The following is a 23,692-nucleotide window of genomic DNA, read 5'->3' on the forward strand; positions in this document are numbered from 1 at the left end:
TGTTTCAACATGAGTATGTCTATCAGATGTGCAGGCAAAACCAAAGAGAGGTTCCCAGTATCTTCTCTGAACAGTAAACTCATATATCCTAACATCTGCTGACTACCACTGACTTATCTGAGAGAGCTCTCAAACTTTAAATGTTTAATAACTAATACTTTAAGTTAACCAACCAGTCCCACTACCACTACCACCACCTCCACATACACTGAAATTATCTTTTGGTAATTTCTTTGTTTCAGTGTATACAAATTTTACTGCCCTGGTTGCTCACACAAAAATCCTTGAAATCATCCTTTACTCATTTATTTTTCTCCTATATCTTGTCTATTTGCAAAATTCACTGAGTTTAAATTTGAAATATATTCAGGATTCATTTCTAATACACATTAAGTGTATCAAACATCTACCACCCTAGTTTAATTTACTGTTTTCCCTTATTTTAGATTGTATGCATTTTTTTGTAAATCACTCCTAAATTTATTCCTTGCTTCTAAACTTGATTCCTCTCCCTACTTTCCCCAAGAAAGACAATTCTTAACCAACAGTAGAGCTATCTTTTAAAAATGATCTTCTGTTTGACACGTGTTTCACTTCCAAAATAAAATAAGAATAAAACCCAAAAGCCTTCTAATTCCAAAGTGGTAGACCAAGTCAAGGATATTGTGAAAACCTTAGCTAAGATTGCAGAAAGAGTTAAAGAGGTGCCTAGATTCCCCCAAGGGAATCTGTAACCATTTTTGCTTCTAGGGGCCTAGAAGATAACTTTTTGTCATTTAGTATTTTATGAGCTAGCATTTCAGGTCTCGTTCAGTTTTTTCATTCCTGTATATGGCAGTTCAGTTTTATACAAAGTGATTACTTTAATCTTCTAAAAGAGGATACGGTTTGATTTTACACACAAGATCTTTCAATTTTGTGTGTCTGAGAGAAAACTTTTTAGCATAGTCCATAGTGTTATTTTCTCCACAAAGCAGGATTTATTTATATTGTCAACTGATATATTTCTTATGTCTTCATTGAGGCTTGTTTGATTAAAATGGAAAGTTTGCATCAAATAATGTCTTAGTTTGAAGTCATTCTCCTAAACTCTCTCTACCCTCCTTTATAACAAGACTTTGAAACTGAAAAGTGCTGAAGCTGGAGCTCTCTGACTAATCATTTTAGATAAAGGTTTGCAAGAGGCCTCTAATGCAAGTTGACCTTAGACAAGAAGGCCAAATAGCAATTACAGGAACAAGAGCAAGCAAATATTATTTTTCTTTTCTTTGTCTTATAGATCATGAACTTTCAAACATACTTTAATAGTTGCCCAGAGGATGAGGCCCTGGTGAATTTTGGGTAGTTGGCACAAGGGTTAAATGTATTTTTAAACACCCATCATTGAAATGAAATTATTTATTAAGTTTTGCAAATGTTTTGGAATAGATTGCTACCAGATATTTGCTAACAAATGTAAGTTCACCTGTTATAAACTATTTTCAAATGAAATAAAATAATGAAAATATTCTGAGTGGAACTAATATTCAAAAGTCAATATTGTCAAAACAGTGTGTATAGTTTTTTTTTTTTTTTTCCCTGAACTATACCTGCCTCTGCTTTTCACAAATATCGGTAGAAGTGTGGCAAAGTGGTGAGCTACCAATTCAGGAACCTCTTTGCAAGAGAGATGGACTTGTTTCTGGGGAGAGAATTGACTAGATAGTGGTATAGAGAACCAAGTAATGCAACAATGCTCATTATAAAACTATCTTAAGACAGTAATTATATGAAGGAAATTCATATAATACAGACAATACAATATAATACAGACATATACAATACAGACAATACATACAATTCAGAAAACAGCATGCTGTCTGTCACTCAGATCTACCCCAAATACGTGGATTTATGGTGCTGATAGTGAAATGGTGGTGGTGGTGAAGTGTTGTTTGACAAAGTTTTGAGCCACAAAGTCCAAATAACAAATACCGCTCAGTTCAATTCAGTTCAGTCATTCAGTCGTGACTGACTCTTGGCGACCTCATGGATTGCAGCTCTCCAGGCTTCCTTGTTTATCACCAAACTTACTCAAACTCATGTCCATCAAGTCGGTGATGCCATCCAACCATCTCATCCTCTGTCGTCCCCTTCTTCTCCTGTCTTCAATTCTTTCCCAGCATCAGGGTATTTCCCAATGAGTCAGTTATTCGCATCAGGTGGTCAAAGTATTTGAGTTTCAGCTTTAGCATCAGTCCTTCCAATGAATATTCAGAACTGATTTCCTTTAGGATTGACTAGTTTGATCTCCTTGCAGTCCAAGGGACTCTCAAGGGTCTTCTCTAAAACCACAGTTCAAAGTACCACTAGGCTAAGGTATTTTCTCTCCTAGACATAAGACCTCTTTTTCTGCTTTCTGTGTGGATTAATTCTTTTCAAGTCACAATATTTATTTTAGCATGCAACATGATTGTTAATCAGGCTTAGTAGAGCAGATATGTAAACAAGACTGCATTAGTGTTAATTACCAAAAATCATGGTGCAGTGCCCTACTATCTGAACAAAAACTATCACCCCGTTACCCCTTCTACCCAACCACAGCACTCTTATTTTACTCCAAACTACTTTTTCTAGGAATTTTCAGTGATTTCTCACATGCTGTGGACTGATCATTTCTTTTCTCATATGGTCTCAACTTGGGGCGGGGGGTGGTGGTGGGAATGCCCAAGGGAAGGTTTTAAGGTTCCAGAGCAAAGCTGGATTCCACACAGAAGTAGAAGTATTACCTTTCTCTCTACATTCACCCTATATTCTGTCACCTGGCCTTCTGTCACACTATTTCTATACAGAGCACTTCAGGATAACAACTTTTGCAACTTTTTCTTCTGCATTTCTTACCTGACTTCAACAAAGGCTCTTAGGTCAGTGGGACCAAGCAGAAGCCATTATAATGTCTTTCTCCAGTAAAATTATAAATATAATGATGATGATGACAGCAATAGCAAACCACCTTGTTCTTTCTTGCTCGATCACTAAGTCATGCCAGCCTCTTTGTGACACATGGACAGCAGGAAGATCGTGCGCTTCTGTCACTCACTATCTCCTCAGTTCAGTTCAGTCGCTCAGTCGTGCCCGACTCTTTGCGATCCCATGAATCACAGCACGCCGGGCCTCCCTGTTCATCACCAACTCCCAGAGTTTACCCAAATCCAAGTTCATCAAGTCGGTGATGCCATCCAGCCATCTCATTCTCTGTCATCCCCTTTTCCTCCTGCCCCCAATCCTTTCCAGCATTAGGGTCTTTCCCAATGAGTCAACTCTTCGCATGAGGTGGCCAAAGTATTGGAGTTTCAGTTTCAGCATCAGGCCTTCTAATGAACACCCAGGACTGATCTCCTTTACAACGGACTGGTTGGATCTCCTTGCAGTCCAAGGAACTCTCAAGAGTCTTCTCCAACACCACAATTCAAAAGCATCAATTCTTCGGCACTCAGCTTTCTTCACTGTCCAACTCTCACATCCATACATGACTATTGGAAAAACTGTAGCCTTGACTAGACATACCTTTCTCCTAGTTTGTGCAAATTCATGTCCTTTGATTCTGTGATGCTATCTAACCATCTCATCTTCTCCCTTTCACTTCTCCTTTTGACAAATTATTTCCCAGGATCAAAATCTTTTTCAATGAGTTTGCTCTTTATATCAAGTTGCCAAAGTGCTGGAACTTCAGCTTCAGCATCAGTCCTTCCAATGGATATATACAGTTAACTTCATTTAGAATTTACTGGTTTGTCTCCTTGCAGTCCATGGGAGACTGAAGAGTCTTCTCCAGCACCACAACCCCAAAGCATCAGTGCTTTGAAGCTAAGCCTTCTTTATAGTCCAAATCTTAAATGTGTACATAGATACTGGAAAAACCATAGTTTTGACTAACTGGACTTACCTTTCTTGACAAAGTATCTTCTCTGTGGTTTAATATGCTATCTAGGATTGTCATAACTTTCCTTCCAAGGAGCAAGCAACTTTTAATTTCATGGCTGCAGTACCATTCATAGTGATTTTGGAGCCCAGGACAATAAAATCTGTCACTGTTTCCACTTTTCTCCCTTCTACTTGCCATTAGTTAATACGGTTGGATGCCATGATATTAGTTTTTTGAATGTTTATTTTCAAGCCAGCTTTTTCACTTTCTTTTTTCACCCTTATCAAGAAGTTCTTTAGTTCCTCAAGAAAGCCTTCTTATCTCTCCTTTCTACCCTCTGAAACTCTGCACTTAGTTGGGTATATTTTCTCCTTTCTCCCTTGTTTTTGACATCTCTTCTTTCCTCAGCTATTTTAAAGCCTTCTCAGACAATCACTTTGCCTTCTTTTCCTTTGGGATGATTTTAGTCATTGCACCCTTCATGGATCATAGGCTTGTTGTGGCAAAGGATCTTGGATAACTCAATGAAGCTGTGAGCCATGACATGCCCAGCCACCCAAGAGGGCTGGGTCATATTGAAGAGTTCTGGCAAAATGTGATCCACTGGAGGAGGAAATGGCAAACTATTCCTATATTCTTGCCACAAGAACCCCATGAACAGTACAAAAGGCAAAAATATATGAAACCAGAAGATAAGCCCCACCCCAAGGTCAGAAGGTGTTCAATATGCTCCTGGGGAAGAGCAGAGGGCAATTAATGATAGCTCCAGAAAGAATGAAGAGGCTGGGCCAAAGCAGAAAGGATGCTCAGATGTGGAGGTGTCTGGTAGTGAAAATGAAGTTTGATGCTGTAAAGAACAACATTGCAAGAAATCTGGAATATTAGATCCATGAATCAGTGTAAATTGGATGTGGTCAAGCAGAAAATGGGCTTCCCTTGTAGCTCAGTTGGTAAACAGCCTGTCTGCAATGCAGGAGGCCTAAAATCGATCCCTAGGTAGGGAAGATCCCCTGGAAAAGGAAATGGAAACCGACCCCAGTATTCTTGCGTGGAGAATCCCATGGACAGAGGAGCCTTGCAGGCTATAGTCCATAGGGTCACAAGACTTGGACATGACTTAGCAACTAAACCATCACCAAACAGGAGATGGCAAGACCAAACATTGATATCTTAAGAATCAGTGAACTGAAATGGATAGGGCTGAGTAAATTTAATTCAGATATAATTTAATTCATTCCATCTAATATTGTGGGCAAGAATCTTTTAGAAGAAATGGAGTAGCCCTCATAGTCAACAAAAGAGCCCCAAATGTAATAACTGGGTGCAATCTAAAAAAGGATTGAAGGATCTTGGTTCTTCTGTAAGGCAAATCTTTCATTATCACAGAAATCCAAGTCTTTGTTCTGACCACTGATGCTGAAGAAACTGAAGATGACCTGTTCTATGAAGACCTACAAGACCTCTTAAGTAATGCCAAAAATGACATCCTTTATCATAAGGAATTGGAATGCAAAAATAAGAAGTCAAGCAATATTTAGAGTAATAAACAAGTTTGGCTTTGGAGTACAAAATGAAGCAGGGCTAAAACTAAAAGAGTTTTTTCAAGAGAACACACTGGTCACAACAAACACCATTTCCCAACAACACAAGAGATGACTGTAGACATGAATATCATCAAATGATCAATACTGAAATCAAATTGATTATATTCTTTGCAGCCGAAGATGGAGATGCTCTATACTATCAGGAAAAAAAAAAAAAAAAAAAAAAAGACCTGGAGTTGACTGTAACTAGGATCATGAGCTCCTTATTACAAAATTTAGGCTTAAATTGGAGAAAGTATGGAATACCACTAGGCCATTCAGGCATTACCTAAATCAAAGCTCTTATAATTTTACAGTGGAGATAACAAAAATATTCAAGGGATTAGAGCAATCCCTTGTAGGCAGTAGGCAGAGCAAACCACCTACTGAGGGTTAAGGGAATTTCAGGTACTATTAAAAGCACCTATCATGTGTCAGCCTTTATTGCAATAAATTGTTAAAGCAATGCTGTGGGGTTGGTGGTACTATGTTCATTTCACTGATAAGATACCTGAGTCTTGGAGAAATTAAGTCCATTCAGAGAGTTGTTACTCAAACCCAGCTCTTTCAAAATTGAAGTCCATTGCATTATATTATGATTTCTCCATATTCTCCATCTGTTCTCCAAGGGATTGTAGGCATATTTCTCCTTCTCTCTCTTAAAGAAAATGTATTACATATAAAGTTTTAAAATAAAGAATAAATGAGAAGAATAAACTAAAATAAAAGAAAGACATCAAGCTCAGAAAAAAATTCAGCTTGGTACTCAGGGCATTCTACTAATGTAGAAACAGCAGTATCTTCAGTAAGTAGATCAAATGATGTAGTTCGTGAGATTTTTGCTTGTTTGTTCTGGTGTCAAGACACAACAAGCTTAGCAAATCTCTCAATTAATGGATTTATCCCTTTATTCAGTAGCTGAATAAAGGCAGTTACTAGTAGGCACCTCAAATATGCTTTAAAGTGTGCTAGATGCTGGAAATTTAACAATGAAAAGATAAAAATAATTCATTCTCTACCTTCATCAGTTAATAGTGTAGCAGGGGCAACTAACTTTAAGCAAAAATTGCACAAGTTTAAATTGTGTGGTTTGTAACTATCAAAAAATTGTTTTAAGTGCTAAAAAAGAAAAGTACAGTATGACCTGAAAGCATTTAAGACATAGGTGTAATTTTGTCTGGGTTGGTCTTTTGGAAGCTCTTTGTCCTTTATAGCTAACTTTATGATGTTCTCTTTTTTGCTAGGTTTTTATTTCATTATATATAGCAAAGAACCATTATACTAATTGGTACTATACTCATGACAGCTTATTCTAAGCACATGACATCATATTGTGCACAAAACATGTGCTCATTAAATAATAATACCTTTCCTTTCTGGATTCTCTGCCAAGTATGCACTTTCTGTCTCGCCTTCAAGAATCAGCATGCTGAGCATCTTTTAATGTGCTTATTAGCCATATGTTGGAGAAGACTTTTGAGAGTCCTTGGACTGCAAGAAGATCCAACCAGTCCATCCTAAAGGAAATCAGTCCTGAATATTCATTGGAAGGACTGATGTTGAAGCTGAAACTCCAGTAATTTGGCCACCTGATGCAAAGAGCTGACTCCCTTGAAAAGACCCTGATGCTGGGAAAGATTGAAGGCAGGAGGAGAAGGGGACGACAAAGGATGAAATGGTTGGATGGCATCACTGACTCAATGGACATGAGTTTAAGTAAACTCAGGGAGTTGGTGATGGACAGGGAGGCCTGGCATGCTGCAGTCCAGAGAGTCACAAAGAGTCAGACACGACTGAGCGACTGAACTGAACAGAGCCATAGGTATGTCTTATTTGGAGAAATGTCTTTTTAGGTTTTTTGCCCACTTCTTAATTGGGTTGTTCATTTTTCTGGCATTGAGCTGCCTTAGCTGCTTGTACATTTTGGAGATTAATTCTTTGTCAGCTGTTTTGTTTGCTATTATTTTCTTCGATTCTGAAGGCTGTCTTTTCACTTTGCTTACAGTTTCCTTCATTGTGCAAAAACTTTTAAGTTTGATTAAGTCCCATTTGTTTATTATTGTTTTTATTTCCATTACTCTGGGAGATGGTTCATAGAGGATCTTGCTGTGATTTATGTCAGAGAGTGTTTTGCCCATGTTTTCCTCTAAGATTTTCATAGCTTCTGGTCTTACATTTAGGTCTTTAATCCATTTTGAGTTTATTTTTGTGTATGGTGTTAGAAAGTGTTGTAGTTTCATTCTTTTACACGTAGTTGACCAGTTTTCCCAGCATCACTTGTTGAAGAGACTGTCAACTCCATTGTATATTTTGCCTCCTTTATCAAAGATAAGGTGTCCATAGGTGCATAGATATATCTCTAGATTTTCTATTTTGTTTCATCGATCCATATTTCTGTCTTTGTGTCAGTACCATACTGTTCGTATGACTGTAGCTTTGTAGTATGGTCTGAAGTCAAGAAAGTTTATTCATCCAGTTCCATTTTTCTTTCCCTAGATTTATTTGGTTATCCAAGATCTTTTGTATTTCCATACAAATTGTGAACATATTTGTTCTAGTTCTGTGAAAAATATCATTGGTAAATTAATAGGAATTGTGTTGAATATATAGATTGCTTTGGGTAGTATGCTCATTATTAGAGAAATTAAAATCAAAACCAAAATGAGGTATCATCTCACACCAGTCACAATGACCACCATCAAAAAGTCTACAAAAAATAAATAATCAAGAGGGTGTGGAGAAAATGGAACTCTCTTACACTGTTGGTGGGAAAGTAAACTGGTACAGCCACTATGGAGAACAGTGTGGTGATTCCTTTAAAACTGGGAATAGAGCTGCCATACAACCAAACAATCCCACTGCTGGTCATACAACTCAGGGACACCACCCCAAAGTTCATTACAGCACTATTTACAGTAGTTAGGACAAGGAAGCAACCTAGATGTCCATAAGTAGATGAATGGATAAGGAAATCATCAGACATATACACAATGGAATATTACTCAGTTCTAAAAAGGAATGGATTGTAGTCAGTTCTAATGAGGTGAATGAACCTGGTGCTTATTATACTGTGTGAAGTAAGTCAGAAAGGCAAATATTGTATGTTAATGCATATTATGGAATTTAGGAAGATGATACTAATGATCTTACATGCAGGGCAGTGAAGGAGACACAGATGTAAAGAACAGACTTTTGGGCTCAGTGGGAGAAAGTGAGGGTGGGGTAATTTGAGAGAATAGCATTGAAACATGTAAATTACCGTATGTAAAATAGATGACCAGTGCAAGTTTGATGTGTGAAGTAGGGCAACCAAATCTGGTGCTCTGAGGCAACCCAGAGGGATAGTGTGCCAGGGGAGCCGAGGAGACAAGGGGTTTCAAGATGTGGGGTCATATGTATACCTGTGGCCATTTCATGTTGATGTATGGCAAAAATCATCCCAATACTCTAAAGTAGCTAGTCTCCGATTAAAATAAGTTAATTCAAAAAAAGAATCAGCATATTTCACTCAATCTAAAATAGCACAGTTTGTTCATGAGAAGTAATGACTTTTTTCCCTTTTGACTAACTCCTTAGTTTTTTCACCCTTTGAATAGTTCATAAACAACAACAACAACAACAAAAAATTTCCAGGACATTTTTATTTTCTTTATTTTGTTAAATGACTATTTATTTTCATCTATAACTGTAGGCCCAGATTATTAAACCTTTATCAAATACAAACATTTTTGTTTTTCAGTTAAAATAAGTGGATCAATATTAAGTAGGACTATATTTTGTTCAAGTGAGTCATATCCATGGACCTCAATTACTTTTTATTTGAAGTATACCTGACTTAGAGCACTATGTTATTTCCTAATTTATAACAAAGTGATTTAATATTTTTATATATTACAAAATGATCATCACAATAAGTCCAGTTGACAGTCTGTCAGCACACATTTTCTCCCTGTGACATTTATTTTGTAACAGAAAGTTTGTGCCTTCTAATTCCATCACTTATTTACTCTTTCTCTGATCTCCATCCCCTCTGGCAACTACATGTTAGTTCTCCATATGAGGCTGTTTGTATTTGGTTATTCCACATATACGTGAAACTACATGGGAATTTTTCTATCCCTATCAGGTATTTCATGTAGCATAATACCCTCTAAGTGCATCTACATTACGGCAAATGGCAAGTTTTTACTCTTTTCTGTGTCTGAGTAATACTCTATTGCAGGTATATATCATATCTTTTTTTTCTTTCCCATTATCAATGGATATTAAGTTGCTTTCATATCTTGGCTAATATGAATAGTGTTGGAATTAACATAGAAGTGAATATATCTTTCTCAGTTAGAGATTCTGTTTTCTTTAAACCAATACCCAGAAGTGAAATTACTAAACTGTATGGCAACTCATTTTTTGAGGAACTTCCATACTTTTTTCTATGATGGCTGCACCAATTTGCATTCTCATTAACAGGTGCAAGAGAGTTCTCTTTTCTCCATTCTGACATATGTGAGGTAATATCACATTACAGTTTTGACTTGTGATGCTGAGTATCTTTCCATGTGCCTATTGGCCATCTTTATCTCTTATTTGGAAAACAAAAAAGAAAAGTCTATTCAGTTCCTTTGTCCACTTTTAAACCAGGTTGATTTTTTTTCTTTCTTTCTTTTTTTGATGTTCAGTTGCATGAGGGTTTTTTTTTGTTTTGTTTTTTTTTTTTTTTTTTTTTTTTTACTTTGGATATTAACACCTAATCAAATATATCATTTTCAAATATCTTCTTTCATTCAATAGGCAGTCTTTTTGTTTTCTTGACAGCTTGTTTTTCTGTGCAGAAGGTGTTTAGTTTGATAGTCCCATTTGTTTATTTTTGCTTTTGCTTCTTTTTTTTTTTTTTTTTGTAAAGAGACAGCCAAACAATAGTACTAAGACTGATGTCAAAGAGTACTTCCTATGTTTTCTTCTAAGATTTTTATGGTTTTAAGTCTTACATTTAAATTTTTAATTTATTTATTTTTGTATAAAATATAAGAAGGTATTCCAGTTTGATTCTTTTGCATAGGATTGTCCAATTTTCTAAGCAGTATTTTTTGAAGAGGCTCTCTTCTCCCCATTGAATACCCCTGCCTCCTATTTAAGTGTGGGTTCATTTCTGGACTTTATATCCTGCTTTATGCATCTACTTTTGTACCAAAAATATATTGTTTTGATTACTATAGATTAAGTATAATTTTGTAGTGCAGATTGAAATCATGGATACCTACAGCTTGTTCTTTCTCAAAATTTTTTTGGCTATTTTGGCTCTATTGTGTTTTCATACAGATTTTATAATTCTTTGTTCTAGTAGGCCATTGGTATTTTAATAGGGGTCTTATTTATTTTATATATTGCCTTGGGTAATATGGTCATTTTAACAACATGAGTTCTTCCAATATATGAGTGCATTATATCCTTCCATTTGTTTGTGTCATGTTCAATTTCTTTCATCAGTGACTTATAGTTTTCTGAGTACAGGTCTTTTAATTCCTTAGATTTACTTCTAGGTATTTTATTTTCCTTGATGTAATTGTGAATGGAATTGTTTTCTTAACTTTTCTTTCTGATAGTTTGTTACAAGTGTTTAAAAATGTAATGGATTTCTGTTTATTAATTTTGTAAACTGCAATCTTACTGAATTCAATTATTTTCAACCAGTTTTGGTGGTGTCTTTAGGATTTTCTGTATATAGTATGTCATCTGCAAACAGTGAGAGTTCTATTTCTTCCTTTCTAATTTGGATGCCTTTTATTTCTTATATGACTCTGTGATTTTTTTTTTTTTTTTAATATCTTTTTGCCACATACTATGGTACCTGAATGGGTGAAAGACAGGTCACAGGCACAAACAGTTTCGATATTCACACATACTATCTTTTTTTACACTTACATTCTAATATAGCTCTTGCTCTTTTTTCTTTTGACTCTTTTGACAATTTGGATATTCCTGAATATTCAGCTCTGTTGATTTCCAATAATATTCAATTCTTTTATTCCACATGATAGCTGATGATATTTGTCTTGGATGTTCTCACAGCAATTGTTGCTGAAAGTGGAGTCTGGATACTCAGCACTGAAAAGGCAAGGTTGGTGCAAAGGAAAGTTTGCTTTATTTTGAGAGTGGCTACCTGGTGGGAGTGAGGTGGACTGTTGTTCAAAGGCTGACTACCCCCAACTTTGCTTCACATGACAATCAGTGTTCAAGAGATTTTATAGCTGAAAGGAGGGGGTTACATGCAGAAATAGCACAGTCTGCTCTGATAGTCTTCTTGAAATTAGTCATGCAGTGGTCTGATCAGTGTCATCTTGATTCTTTTAAATACAGTTAGTCTTTAGTTTCAGTTGGTTTATTATCATTCCTTTGAGGTCAGTTCTTGGAACTGTGAGAGCTTATATTATGGCTACCATGTGGCCATCCTATAATTAACTTTTTCCACCTGATGCAGGTTTTAGTATCTATAAAACAATTCAAGACTTCCCTGATGGTCCAGCAGTTCAGATTCTATGCTTTCAATGTAAGGAGCCTGGATTTGATCCCTGGGCAGGAAACTACATTCTGCAGGCTTTCACTGTTAATTAGAGCCTGCATGCCACAACTAAAAGATCCTGCATGCTGCACCAAAGACCCAGCATAATATTTAAAAAAAAAATTCATTCGTATTACATATATAGAAAGCTTAGAGGGCATGGCTTAGAATATTATCTCTAGGCCTTGAGGAAGAATTAAAGGTCCTTGACTATATTCAATGACTAAACTGTTATTATTTAATCTTGTATGACTGTTTTCCTTTGTTTCTACATTTTCTCACTTGTATGACTAAACTTACTCTTTACCTAAAGTTTTTCCACAAACAAAAAACAGGTAGAGGACATGGGGAGCAAGGACCACAGGGTTCTGCTCCATTTCATAATGATAAATTTAGATAAATATTTCTCGAATAAAACTCTATACTCTTCATGATGTTTATGTTCTATATTTTTTCAACTAGTTAAGAATAAAAGGATTGTCAGTTTATCTATTTTAGTTGATAGCAATTTAACTTTGTCTAGATGAAACAATTAGTCTCGTTAATCAATTAACCTATTCCAAAAGGATGAGCTGGTTTTCACTTGACTGCTGCATGAAAAGCTGTCAGACTTATAATGATTGTCCTGTTGAATGCATTATAATTATTATCATATTTTCAATAAGTTAATATAAATTGTTCTTCCAGTAGTCATGTACCAACGTGAGGGTTGGACCATAAAGAAGGCTGAGCACTGAATTCATGCTTCCAAACTGTGGTGCTGGAGAAGATTCTTGAGAGTCCCTTGGACTACAAGGAGATCAAATGAGTCCATCCTAAGGGAAATCAACCCTGAGTCTTCATTGGAAGGACTGATGCTGAAACTGAAGTTCTGATATTTTGGCCACCTGATGAGAAGAGTGAACTCATTAGAAAAGACCCTGATGCTGGGAAAGATTAAGGGCAGGAGGGGAAGGGGTCGACAGAGGATGAGGTGGTTGTAAGGCATCACTTACTCAATGGACAAAAATTTGAGCAAACACTGGAAAGTGATAAAGGACAGGAAAGCCTGACATTCTGCAGTCCATGGGGTTGCAAAAAGTGAGAAACAACAAAAAATCAGACACAACTTGACCACTGAACCACATCAAGTATAAATTACAGAGATTGTCCTGGTTTATATCACTGTACCTGTTTTTAGCCAAGACAGGGGAGTCTCTACAAGATATTTGTGCATTCAATTTATCTATGTTGAAATAAAGAAGACAGTAAAGAAAAGAAGTTGACAAATTACTGTTCTCAAATATCTGAAAGGGGGATCAAATGCACTATATAGGTTTTCATGGAAAAGATCTAACATAAAAAGGAAGCATTTTGACACCAACATGAAAAGTACACAGGAATTCACATATGACACAACATTCAGTTCAGTTCAGTTGCTCAGTCGTGTCCGACTCTTTGCGACCCCATGGACCAGGGTCCAGCTCACCAGGCTTCCCTGTTCATCACAAACTCCCAGAGCTTACCCAAAATCATGTCCTTGAGTTGGTGATGCCATCCAACCATCTCATCCTCTGTCGTCCCCTTCTCTCCTACCTTCAATCTTTTCCAGCATCAGAGTCTTTTCAAATGAGTCAGCTCTCATTTCAGGTGGCCAAAGTATTAGTTTCAGCTTCAACATCACTCCTTCCAGCGAACATTCAGGACCGACCTCCTTTAGGATAGATTGGTTGGATCTCCTTGCTGTCCAAGGGACTCTCAAGAATTTTCTCAACATCACAGTTCAAAAGCATCAGTTGTTCAGTGCTCAACTTTCTTTATAGTCCAACTCTCACATCCATACATGACTACTGGAAAAACCATAGCCTTGACCAAATGGACCTTTGTTGACAAAGTGATGTCTTTGCTTTTTAATATGCTGTTTAAGTTGGTCATAATTTTCCTTCCAAGGAGTAAACATCTTTTAATTTCATGGCTGCAATCACCACCTGCAGTGATTTTGGAGCCCAAATAATGAAGTCTGTCACTGTTTCCACTGTTTCTCCATCTATTTGCCATAAAGTGATGGGACCGGATGCCATGATCTTAGTTTTCTGAATGTTGAACTTTAAGCCAACTTTTTCACTCTCCTCTTTCCCTTTTATCAAATGTGTCTTTAGTTCTTCACTTTGTGCCATTAGGGTGGTGTTATCTGCATATCTGAGTTTATTGATATTTCTCCCGGCAATCTTGATTCCAGCTTGCGCTTCATCCAGCCCAGCATTTCTCATCATGTACTCTGCATATAAGTTAAATAAGCAGGGTGACAATATACAGCCTTAACATACTCCTTTCCCTATTTGGATCCAGTCTGTTTTTCCATGTCCAGTTCTGACTGTTGCTTCCTGACCTACATATAGATTTCTCAAGAGGCAGGTCAGGTGGTCTGGTAGTCCCATCTCTTTCAGAATTTTCCAGTTTATATGCTGTTCTCTCGAAACATCCCACCCTTGCCTTCTCCCACAGAGTCCAAAATTCTGTTCTGTACATCTGTGTCTCTTTATCTGTTTTGCATATAGGGTAATTGGGTGGAGATGGAGGTGGGAGGGGGGATTGGGATGGGGAATACTTGTAAATCCATGGCTGATTCATGTCAATGTGTGACAAAAACCACTACAATATTGTAAAGTAATCAGCCTCCAGCTAATAAAAATAAATGGAAAAAAAAATTCCAGTTTATTGTCATTCACACAGTCAAAAGCTTTAGCATCATCAATAAAGCAGAAATAGATGTTTTTTTCTGGAACTCTCTTGTTTTTTCAATGATCTAATGGATGTTGGCAATTTGACCTCTGGTTTCTCTGACTTTTCAGAAACCAGCTTGAACATCTGGAAGTTCATGGTTCATATATTGCTGAAGCCTGACTTGGAGAATTTTGAGCATCACTTTACTAGCATATGAGATGAGTGCAGTTGTGCAGTAGTTTGAGCATTCTTTGGCATTGCCTTTCTTTAGGATTGGAATGAAAACTGACCTTTTCCAGTGCTGTGGCCACTGCTGAATTTTCTAAGTTTACTGGTGTATTGAGGGCAGAACTTTCACAGCATCATCTGCTAAGATTTGAAATAGCTCAACTGGAATTCCATCACCTCCATTAGCTTTGTTCATCATGATGCTGCTAAGGCCCACTTGACTTCACATTCCAGGATGTCTGGTTCTAGGTGAGTGATCACACCATTGTGATTATCTGGGTTGTGAAGATTTTTTTTTTTATAGTATTCTGTGTATTCTCGTCACCTCTTCTTAATATCTTCTGCTTCTGTTAGGTCCATATCATTTCTGTTCTTTATTGAGCCCATTTTTGCATGAAATGTTCCCTTGGTATCTCTTATTTTCTTGAAGAGATCGCTAGTCTTTCCCATTCTGTTGTTTTCCTCTATTTCTTTGCACTGTCCACTGAGGAAGACTTCTTATCTCTCCTTGCTATTCTTTGGGACTCTGCATTCAAATGAGTATAGCTTTCCTTTTCTTCCTTGTTTTTCACATCTCTTCACAGCTATTTGTAAGACCTCTCTGACAACCATTTCACTTTTTTGCAGTTCTTTTTCTTAGGGTTAGTCTTGATCCCTGTCTCCTTTAAAATGTCATGAGGCTCCATTCACAGTTCATCAGGCACTCTATGTATCAGATATAGTCCCTTAAATCAATTTCTCACTTTCACTGTACAATCGTAAGGGGTTTGATTTAAGTCATACCTGAATGGTCTAGTGGTTTTCCCTACTTTCTTCAATTGAAGTCTAAATTTGGCAATAAGAAGTTCATGATCTGGGCCACAGTCAGCTCTTGGTCTTGTTTTTGCTGGCTGTATAGAGCTTCTCCATCTTTGGTTCCAAGGAATAAAATCAATCTGATTTCTGTGTTGGCCATCTGATGGTGTCCATGTATAGAGTTTTCTCTTCATAAAGGTCACCTTTGTGATAGTTTGAACTGTTAAACGAAACTGAGTTAGTATTTCACACAATTGTGATCTAACTTGTGAATTAACCAAGTTGACAACTGTAGAGGATTCTGTACATGAGGAGTTTCTTTAATGGGAAATTCAGTTAGATTATTTCTACTGTCTCTAATTTCTCTAAATTCCTGTGGCTAAAATGCAGTCTTTTGCTTGTTTGTTTGTTTTGTCTTTTCTCTCCTAGTTATAAAGTATTTAGTTGAGAAAACATATTATTGTAAGTTTTAAAAAATATATTAAATATGCTTTCATCAATGAAAAACTTTTCCTGAGTTAATTTATGCAAAGTGTAATTAATAATGCACTGCTTCTGCAAGATCTATGACTTGCTTTATTCTTATTTTATGTTAGTACAACTTATAACAGAGATGACATTGAACTTTGAATCATACAAGATTTTATGCCATATGGATAGTGAATACCAAAAAGTAAAGAGGAGATGTGTTTGAATAACTCTATCAAATCTACATAAAAAATGAATGGCTTCAGTATTTCTGCAAGTGTCACAAATAAAACTTCCTTTTTTTCATCTATGTCACTTGTATATACAGTTTTTATCAATGCAGTGATTAAAAAAATTCATTTAGTTAACACAGTATTACAGAGGAACGGTATGCAAAAGAATATCTAATTCAATCTCTTCTGTGAGGAAATATGCTCACAGAAGTAAAGTGACAATGAGAAGGTGGAACAAACCTTGCATACATCTTATTTAGAGGTGCTGGCTATACACTGCATGGCCTCCTTTGCTGAGACCTATAGTACTTTGTTCATCAACCTCATTCTACAGTCCTGTGTGGTTTAAATAGCTATTTACTTAATTCATTCACACATTATATCAAGTTAAATTGAATCAATATTCATGATGCAAGTCCTGAAATTCTCAATCCTCTTAGCAAATCTTTATTCAGTGTATTTTATGTTCCACAATATTTATAATGTCCTGAAGATATAAGGGAAAAATATCTTCATACTGTAAAAAATCCTATCTAAAGGAAAGACAAGCATTACAGTGGATCAAAAAGCAGTAAATGCTATAATACAATATAGTGATATGAGTAGACAGAGTGAGGCTTGTAACTAATTCAAGTACCAAGCGAATAGCTTTTTTTTTTTTTTTTTAATTTGATGCAAATCTCTAGTGCTTAGAATACGACATGGGAGAATTCTAGAATGAAAAGAAATGTGCAAAACCACAAAGTCATGAGCCAGGAGAGAACAGGTTGGATTCCTTATGGCTAAAATTTCAGTATACACATAGAACATGGTGAAAGATGAAGCTGAAGGTTGCCATAGGAGCAAGATCATAAAGAGTAGGGTGGTCATACCAAGAAGTTTATATGCCTCTAAAAGCCAATGGAAGGATTTTAAATGGGGGCAACAATCACTTTGATGCCTGCCCATAGGCAGGAAGAAGCAGTTTATGGAGAGATGGAGGAAGGACACTGAGCAATTCACTGGAGCAAAGGAGAACAATTGGAAAGCTAAACAAGACACGTTAAAAAAAAAAAGTGAATATGCTAATAAAGGTCATTTAAAATAGCTTGTGTATCCTTATGTAGCTGCTTTGTACTTGACATATAATTTATCTAGTGTCATTTCTTAATATGAATCTGAATTAATAAACAGCATGAGTTTATTTCCCAACTTGAAGTATCCCTCTTACAATGATACTTAAGCCCCAGGAAGGGTATTCCTAGGAGAGGCAGCAGCATTTGCTAAGATTAGGAGAGGAGAACATGGAAGAGAGTTCAGGAGGGACAGGAAGTTCTCCATTCGCATTGAAGTATGACAAATGGAGTCTGAACTAGGAAAGCAGACAAAAGCAAAATTATAAAACATTTTCCTCATTAGGTTTAGGAAGTTGAGTAGAATCCTGAAGAGATAATAAGTCCCTCAAATAACTGAAGAAAAGAAGCAACATAATCCATAAAATGCCAGCAGTCAAAATGCAATAATATCTGGGCAGATATATTAACTCTGCAATGACTCAAACTTCTACTTCAGAACACCCTACTAGGAACACTTTAGATTTGGCAAATGAAAAGCAAGTGAATAACTCAGTACTTCTAATCTGTTTTTATGTCTTTACTAAGGCTTGTTTATTTGTTTTTTTTTTTTTTTTTTTCCTTTTAGTCATGGTGAAAGTTGGAGCATTCTCTTTCCCATGTCCATCTTTTAAGAGTGGTTTGGAAAAGGGAAGGACAAGAATCTGGTTTGTTTGCTAAAACCATTTAGTATAGACATGGAAATTCTAATGCTCAGAAAATGGGAAAGCAGAAGGTGTGAGTGTCATTACCACAATGAAAGTCAAGCCAATGACTCTTGACCAGAAGCAAGTGGTGACCAGGTCTCCTTCCATATGTGGATGGTTTATGATGGAAATGAAGATGAGAGTGAATGGATGGGGAAACAGTGTCTAGTTCAAGTTGAAACACTTTTTGACCAGCAAGAAATTTTAAAGAGAAATTTTTAAAATACAGTGAGCCAAGAAGGACTTAGATGGAAATTGTGAATACAGGGCCACAGCAATGTCATTCATGTCACAGGGAAACTGCCTTCTGGCAAACTTCAATCTCCATTTTTCTTTCTCTTTCTAACACACACACATGTACATGTGCACACACACACACACACACACACACACTGACACATCACATAGATACAGATTTGTTATTACTGCACCCAATCATGTTGTAAAAATAAAACTAACCTCTTACTTTTTACATGCCAAGCTTGAAATGTTTGTATAACCTAATCCTCCTCCACAACCTAAAAGTTCAAGTATTGCATCCATTTAAGGTTGAGACAAATCTCAGAGATGGTAAGTAACTTCTACAAAAGTAAAAGAAAAGCTAATTCACTCCAAAGTGTTGATATCTAAGAAATGCAACATATTCACATAAAACTTCTAGCATAAAGCATATTTTATGTATATTCTAGCATATTCACATAAAACTTTATCTAAAAATAATCTTGTGATTATTTATAAAAATCACAAATTGGAAATAATCTAAACATCCATCAACCAGTGAACTGGTAGACAATTTTTTGTATATCCATACAACAGAATATTAATCAGCAATAAAAGAAGTAATAATAATGCTATTAATGCAGTATATTTTGAAACCACTGCACTATGTGAAAGAAATATTCACACATAAAAACTATTTGTATTATGATTACTTTTATGTGACATGTCAGAAATAGAAAAAAGCATCATGACTGAAAATAGATTAGTGATTTACTAGGACTGAAGCATGGAAGTCAGGAAAGAGGAGGAAAAAATAGATAATGACTATAGCTGGGTTCTTTTGTGGAGTGTTGCAAATTACGTTAGATTATAGAGATGATTTTTTTTTATGTGTACTGTGCTTAGTTGCTCAGCAGTGTCCAACTCTTTACAACCCCAAGGACTGTAGCCCTCCAGGCTCTTCTGTCCATGGGAATTCTCCAGGCAAGACTACTGAAGTGGGTTGTCATGCCCTCTTTAAAAAATTTGAACCATACACTTGAGTGAATGAGTGAATTTTAGGGTATGTAAAATTTATCTTCAGTTCAGTACAGTTCAGTCGCTCAGTCATGTCCAACTCTTTGTGATCCCACGGACTGCAGCATGCCAGGCCTCCCTGTCCATCACCAGCTCCCTGAGTTTACTCAAACATGTCCATTGAGTCAGTGGTGCCATCCAACTATTTCATCCTCTGACGTCCCCTTCTCCTCCTGCCTTCAATCTTTCCCAGCATCAGGGTCATTTCCAATGAGTCAGCTCTTCGCATCAGGTAGCCAAAGTATTGGAGTTTCAGCTTCAGTATCAGTCATTTCAATGAACACCCAGGACTGATCTCCTTTAGGATGGACTGCCTGGATCTCCTTGGTATCCAAGGGACTCTCAAGAGTCTTCTCCAACACCACAGTTCAAAAGCATCAAGTCTTCAGCACTCAGCTTTCTTTATAGACCAACTCTCACAACCATACATGGCTACTAGAAAAACCATAGCCTCGACGAGATGAACCTTTGTTGGCAAAGTAATGTCTCTGTCTTTTAATATGTTGTCTAGGTTGATCATAACTTTCCTTCCAAGGAGTAAGCGTCTTTTAATTTCATGGCTGCAATCACCATCTTCAGTGATTTTGGAGTCCCCCAAAATAAAGTCTGCCACTGTTTCCACTTTATCTCAATAGGGCTTAAATGGTAGAGTCAGGGTTTATACTAGGTCTGCTTGTAAACCTGAACTTGTAACTAATAAACTAATTAGTCTTCTACTTACACAGAAGAGTTGTCACCACAGGCTAGCTTCTATGAATTGCATCACAGTGGAAATTGATCCTCTTACCTCTTGTTTTTTGTTACTCAGTCGCTCTGTCATGTCCAATACTTCATGGCCCCATGGACTTCAGCATGCCAGGTTTCCCTGTCCTTCATTTTCTCCCATAGCTTGCTCAAACTGATGTCCATTGAGTTGGTGACGCCATCCAACCATCTCATCCTATGTCGTGTCTGTCCCCTCCTGCCTTCAATTTTTCCCAGCATAGGGGTCTTGACCAGTAAGGGAGCTCTTCACATCAGTTTGATATTCACATGGCCAAAGTTTTGGAGCACCAGCTTCAGTATCAATCTTTCCAAAGAATAATTAGGGTTGATTTCCTTTAGGATTGACTGATTTGATCTCCCTGCTGTCCAAGGGACTCTCGAGAGTCTTCTCCAACACGACAGTTCAAAAGCATCAATTGTTTTTTTTTTTTTTTTGTGCTCAACCTTTATGGTCCAACTCTCATATCCAAACATGACTACTGGAAAAACCATAGCTTTGACTAGACAGATCTTTGTTGACAAAATAATGTCTCTGCCTTTTAATATGCTTCAAAGGAGCAAGTGTCTTTTAATTTCATGGTTGCGGTCACTATCTCCATGATTTTGGAGCCCAAGAAAATGAAGTCTCTCACGGTTTCCATTGTTTGCCCATCTATCTTCCATGAAGTGATGGGACCAGATGCCATGATCTTAGTTTTTGAATGTTGAGTTATAAGTCTACTTTTTCACTCTCTTTTTTCATTTTCATCAAGAGGCTCTTCAGTTCCTCTTCACTTCCTGTCATAAGGATGGTGTCATCTGCATATTTGAGGTTATTGATATTTCTCCTTGACAATCATGATTTCAACTTGTGCTTCATCCAGCCGGACAGTACACATGATGTATTCTACATATAAGTTGAATAAACAGGATGGCAATATACAACTTTGATGTAATTCTCTCCCAATTCAGAACCAGTCCATTGTTTCATGTCTGGTCTAACTGTAGCTTCTTGACCTGCATACAGGTTTCTCAGGGGGCAGGTAAGTGTTCTGGTGTTCCCATTTCTTTAAGAGTTTTCCACAGCTTGCTGTGAACCACACAGTCAAAGGCTTTAGTGTAGTCAATGAAACAGAAGTAAATGTTTTTCTGGAATTCTCTTGTTTTTTCTATCATCCAACAGGTGCTGACAATTTGATCTCTGGTTCCTCTGTCTTTTCTAAGTCCATCTTGAACATCTGGAAGTTCTCAGTTCACGTAATTTTGAAGTCTAGCTTGGAGAACGTTGAACATTACTTTGCTAGTGTGTGAGATGAATGCAATTCTGTAGTTGTTTGAATGTCCTTTGGCATTGCTTTCTTTGTGACTGAAGTGACAACTGACCTTTTTCAGTGCTGTGGCCACTGCTGAGTTTTCCAAATTTTCTGACATATTGAGTGCAGAAAGTTAATAGCATTTACCTCTCAAGATCACCTAAATAATGAAGTGTATGCAGTGCAAGCTATCAAATCAACTCCCCTGTGCTTCAAAATGACACACTCCATGGCCTCATTGTCTTCTCTCTCTCTCTCTCTCTCTCTCTCTTTTTTTTTTTTTTAAGAGAGAATATGTCCTTTCTAAAGAATATTTCTTCACTTAAGTTTCTTGGTTTGATCCTGTTTTATCTCTTCTCTGACTTTGCTCTTTGACTCTTCTTCTAAAATTATTTCTCTATATTCCTTGTTCTCTGGATATAAACATACTCAGGCAGTCCTCATTGTTGGGGGAGGGGGGAGGCAATGAGACAAAAATGTTTCTGTGCCTTTACTTCCATACTCAACCTATTACCTTAAATCTCATTTTATGGCTGCTAAACTACTTGTAAGAGATCACTTGTTGGCTCCATTTCTCCAAACTCCACCAAGGTAAAATGTCATGACATCATAGAGTGGCTTTCATCTGTAGTGGTTATCTATTCTTTAAATTTGCCTTCAATTTATTTCCTAATGGCCAAATCAGGAAGACTTTCAAAACCCTACATCCGAGGGCGAAATAGAATATTAGCATAAGACAGATACAATTTTAAATGCTTAAAATAAAAAGCCTACCACTCTCTGAATCTAAATGCTATTTTAACGAGTACAGCAAATGGTACTGAAAATATTGTTTTTGTGTCAGAACCATTTATTAACATTAAAGTGTGCTGGACTTATACATAATATAATAAGTATGAGTTGACACTTCTGGACCTCAGGAAATGAAGAAAAAAACTTCAACCTACCCTAACTTTAAGTATTGCTGATTATGCTTCCAAAAGAAAATATACAAGGTAATGTAAGAATACTGCTTTGAGGAAAAAATAAATTATTTCTATAGGTCTTGCTTATTTTGGCTTATAATATGGTATGAATGAAAAAATATTTAAGGTTCTAAATTATAAGATAAATTAAATCCATGTTTGTATCATTTTTTTAAATAATGGAAGTATAGGTAAATTACAATTTGTGTTAGTTTGAGGCATATAGCAAAGTGATTCAGTTAAACACACATATATACCTATGTTTTTCAGATTCTTTTTTCCTTCTATGTCATAATAAAATATCAAATATAGTTCTCTGTGTTATCCAGTAGGTATGTGGTGTTTATCTATTTTATATACAATAGTATATATTTGATTCCCAAACTCCTAATTTATCCTTCTTCCCCTTTACCCTTTGGTAATATAAATCTCTTTTTCTATGTCTTTGGATCTATTTCTGTTTTGTTCATTTCTACATTTTTTTTTTTTTAGATTCCACATAAAAGTGATGTCATATATTTGTCTTTGTCTGGCTTACTTAACTCAGTGTGATAATATTTAGGTCCATCCATATTGCTGCAAATGGCATTATTTTATCATTTTTATGACTGAGTAATGTTCTCTTGTACAAATATACCACGTCTTTTTTATCTATTTATCTGTCACTAGACTTTTAGGTTGTTTTTATGTCTTGGCTTTTGTAAATAGTGCTGCAATGAACACTGAGGTACATGGTGGAAATGTAAATTGGTGCAGTCACTATGGAGAACAGTATGGAGGTACCTTAAAAACTAAAAGTACAGCAAATGTATAATCCTGCAATCTCATTCCTAGAAATATATCCAGGTTAAAAAAAATGATAGTATCATTTTCTTTTCCTTTTTACAAGCAAGATCTGCTCACTTTCATTTGAGCAAAGCATACTTGTTGTTCATTGTTGTTCAGTTGCAAGTCATGTCTGACTCTTTGTGACTCCATGAACTGCAGCCTGCCAGGCTCCTCTGCCTATCACTATCTCCGTGAGTTTTCTCAAACTTCATGTCCACTGATTCAATGATGCCATCCAACAATCTCATCTTCTGTCATCTCCTTCTCCTCTGGCCCTT

This window comes from Muntiacus reevesi, chromosome 18 (genome assembly GCF_963930625.1).
Source record: "Muntiacus reevesi chromosome 18, mMunRee1.1, whole genome shotgun sequence".
In the NCBI taxonomy this organism is placed as follows: Eukaryota; Metazoa; Chordata; class Mammalia; order Artiodactyla; family Cervidae; genus Muntiacus; species Muntiacus reevesi.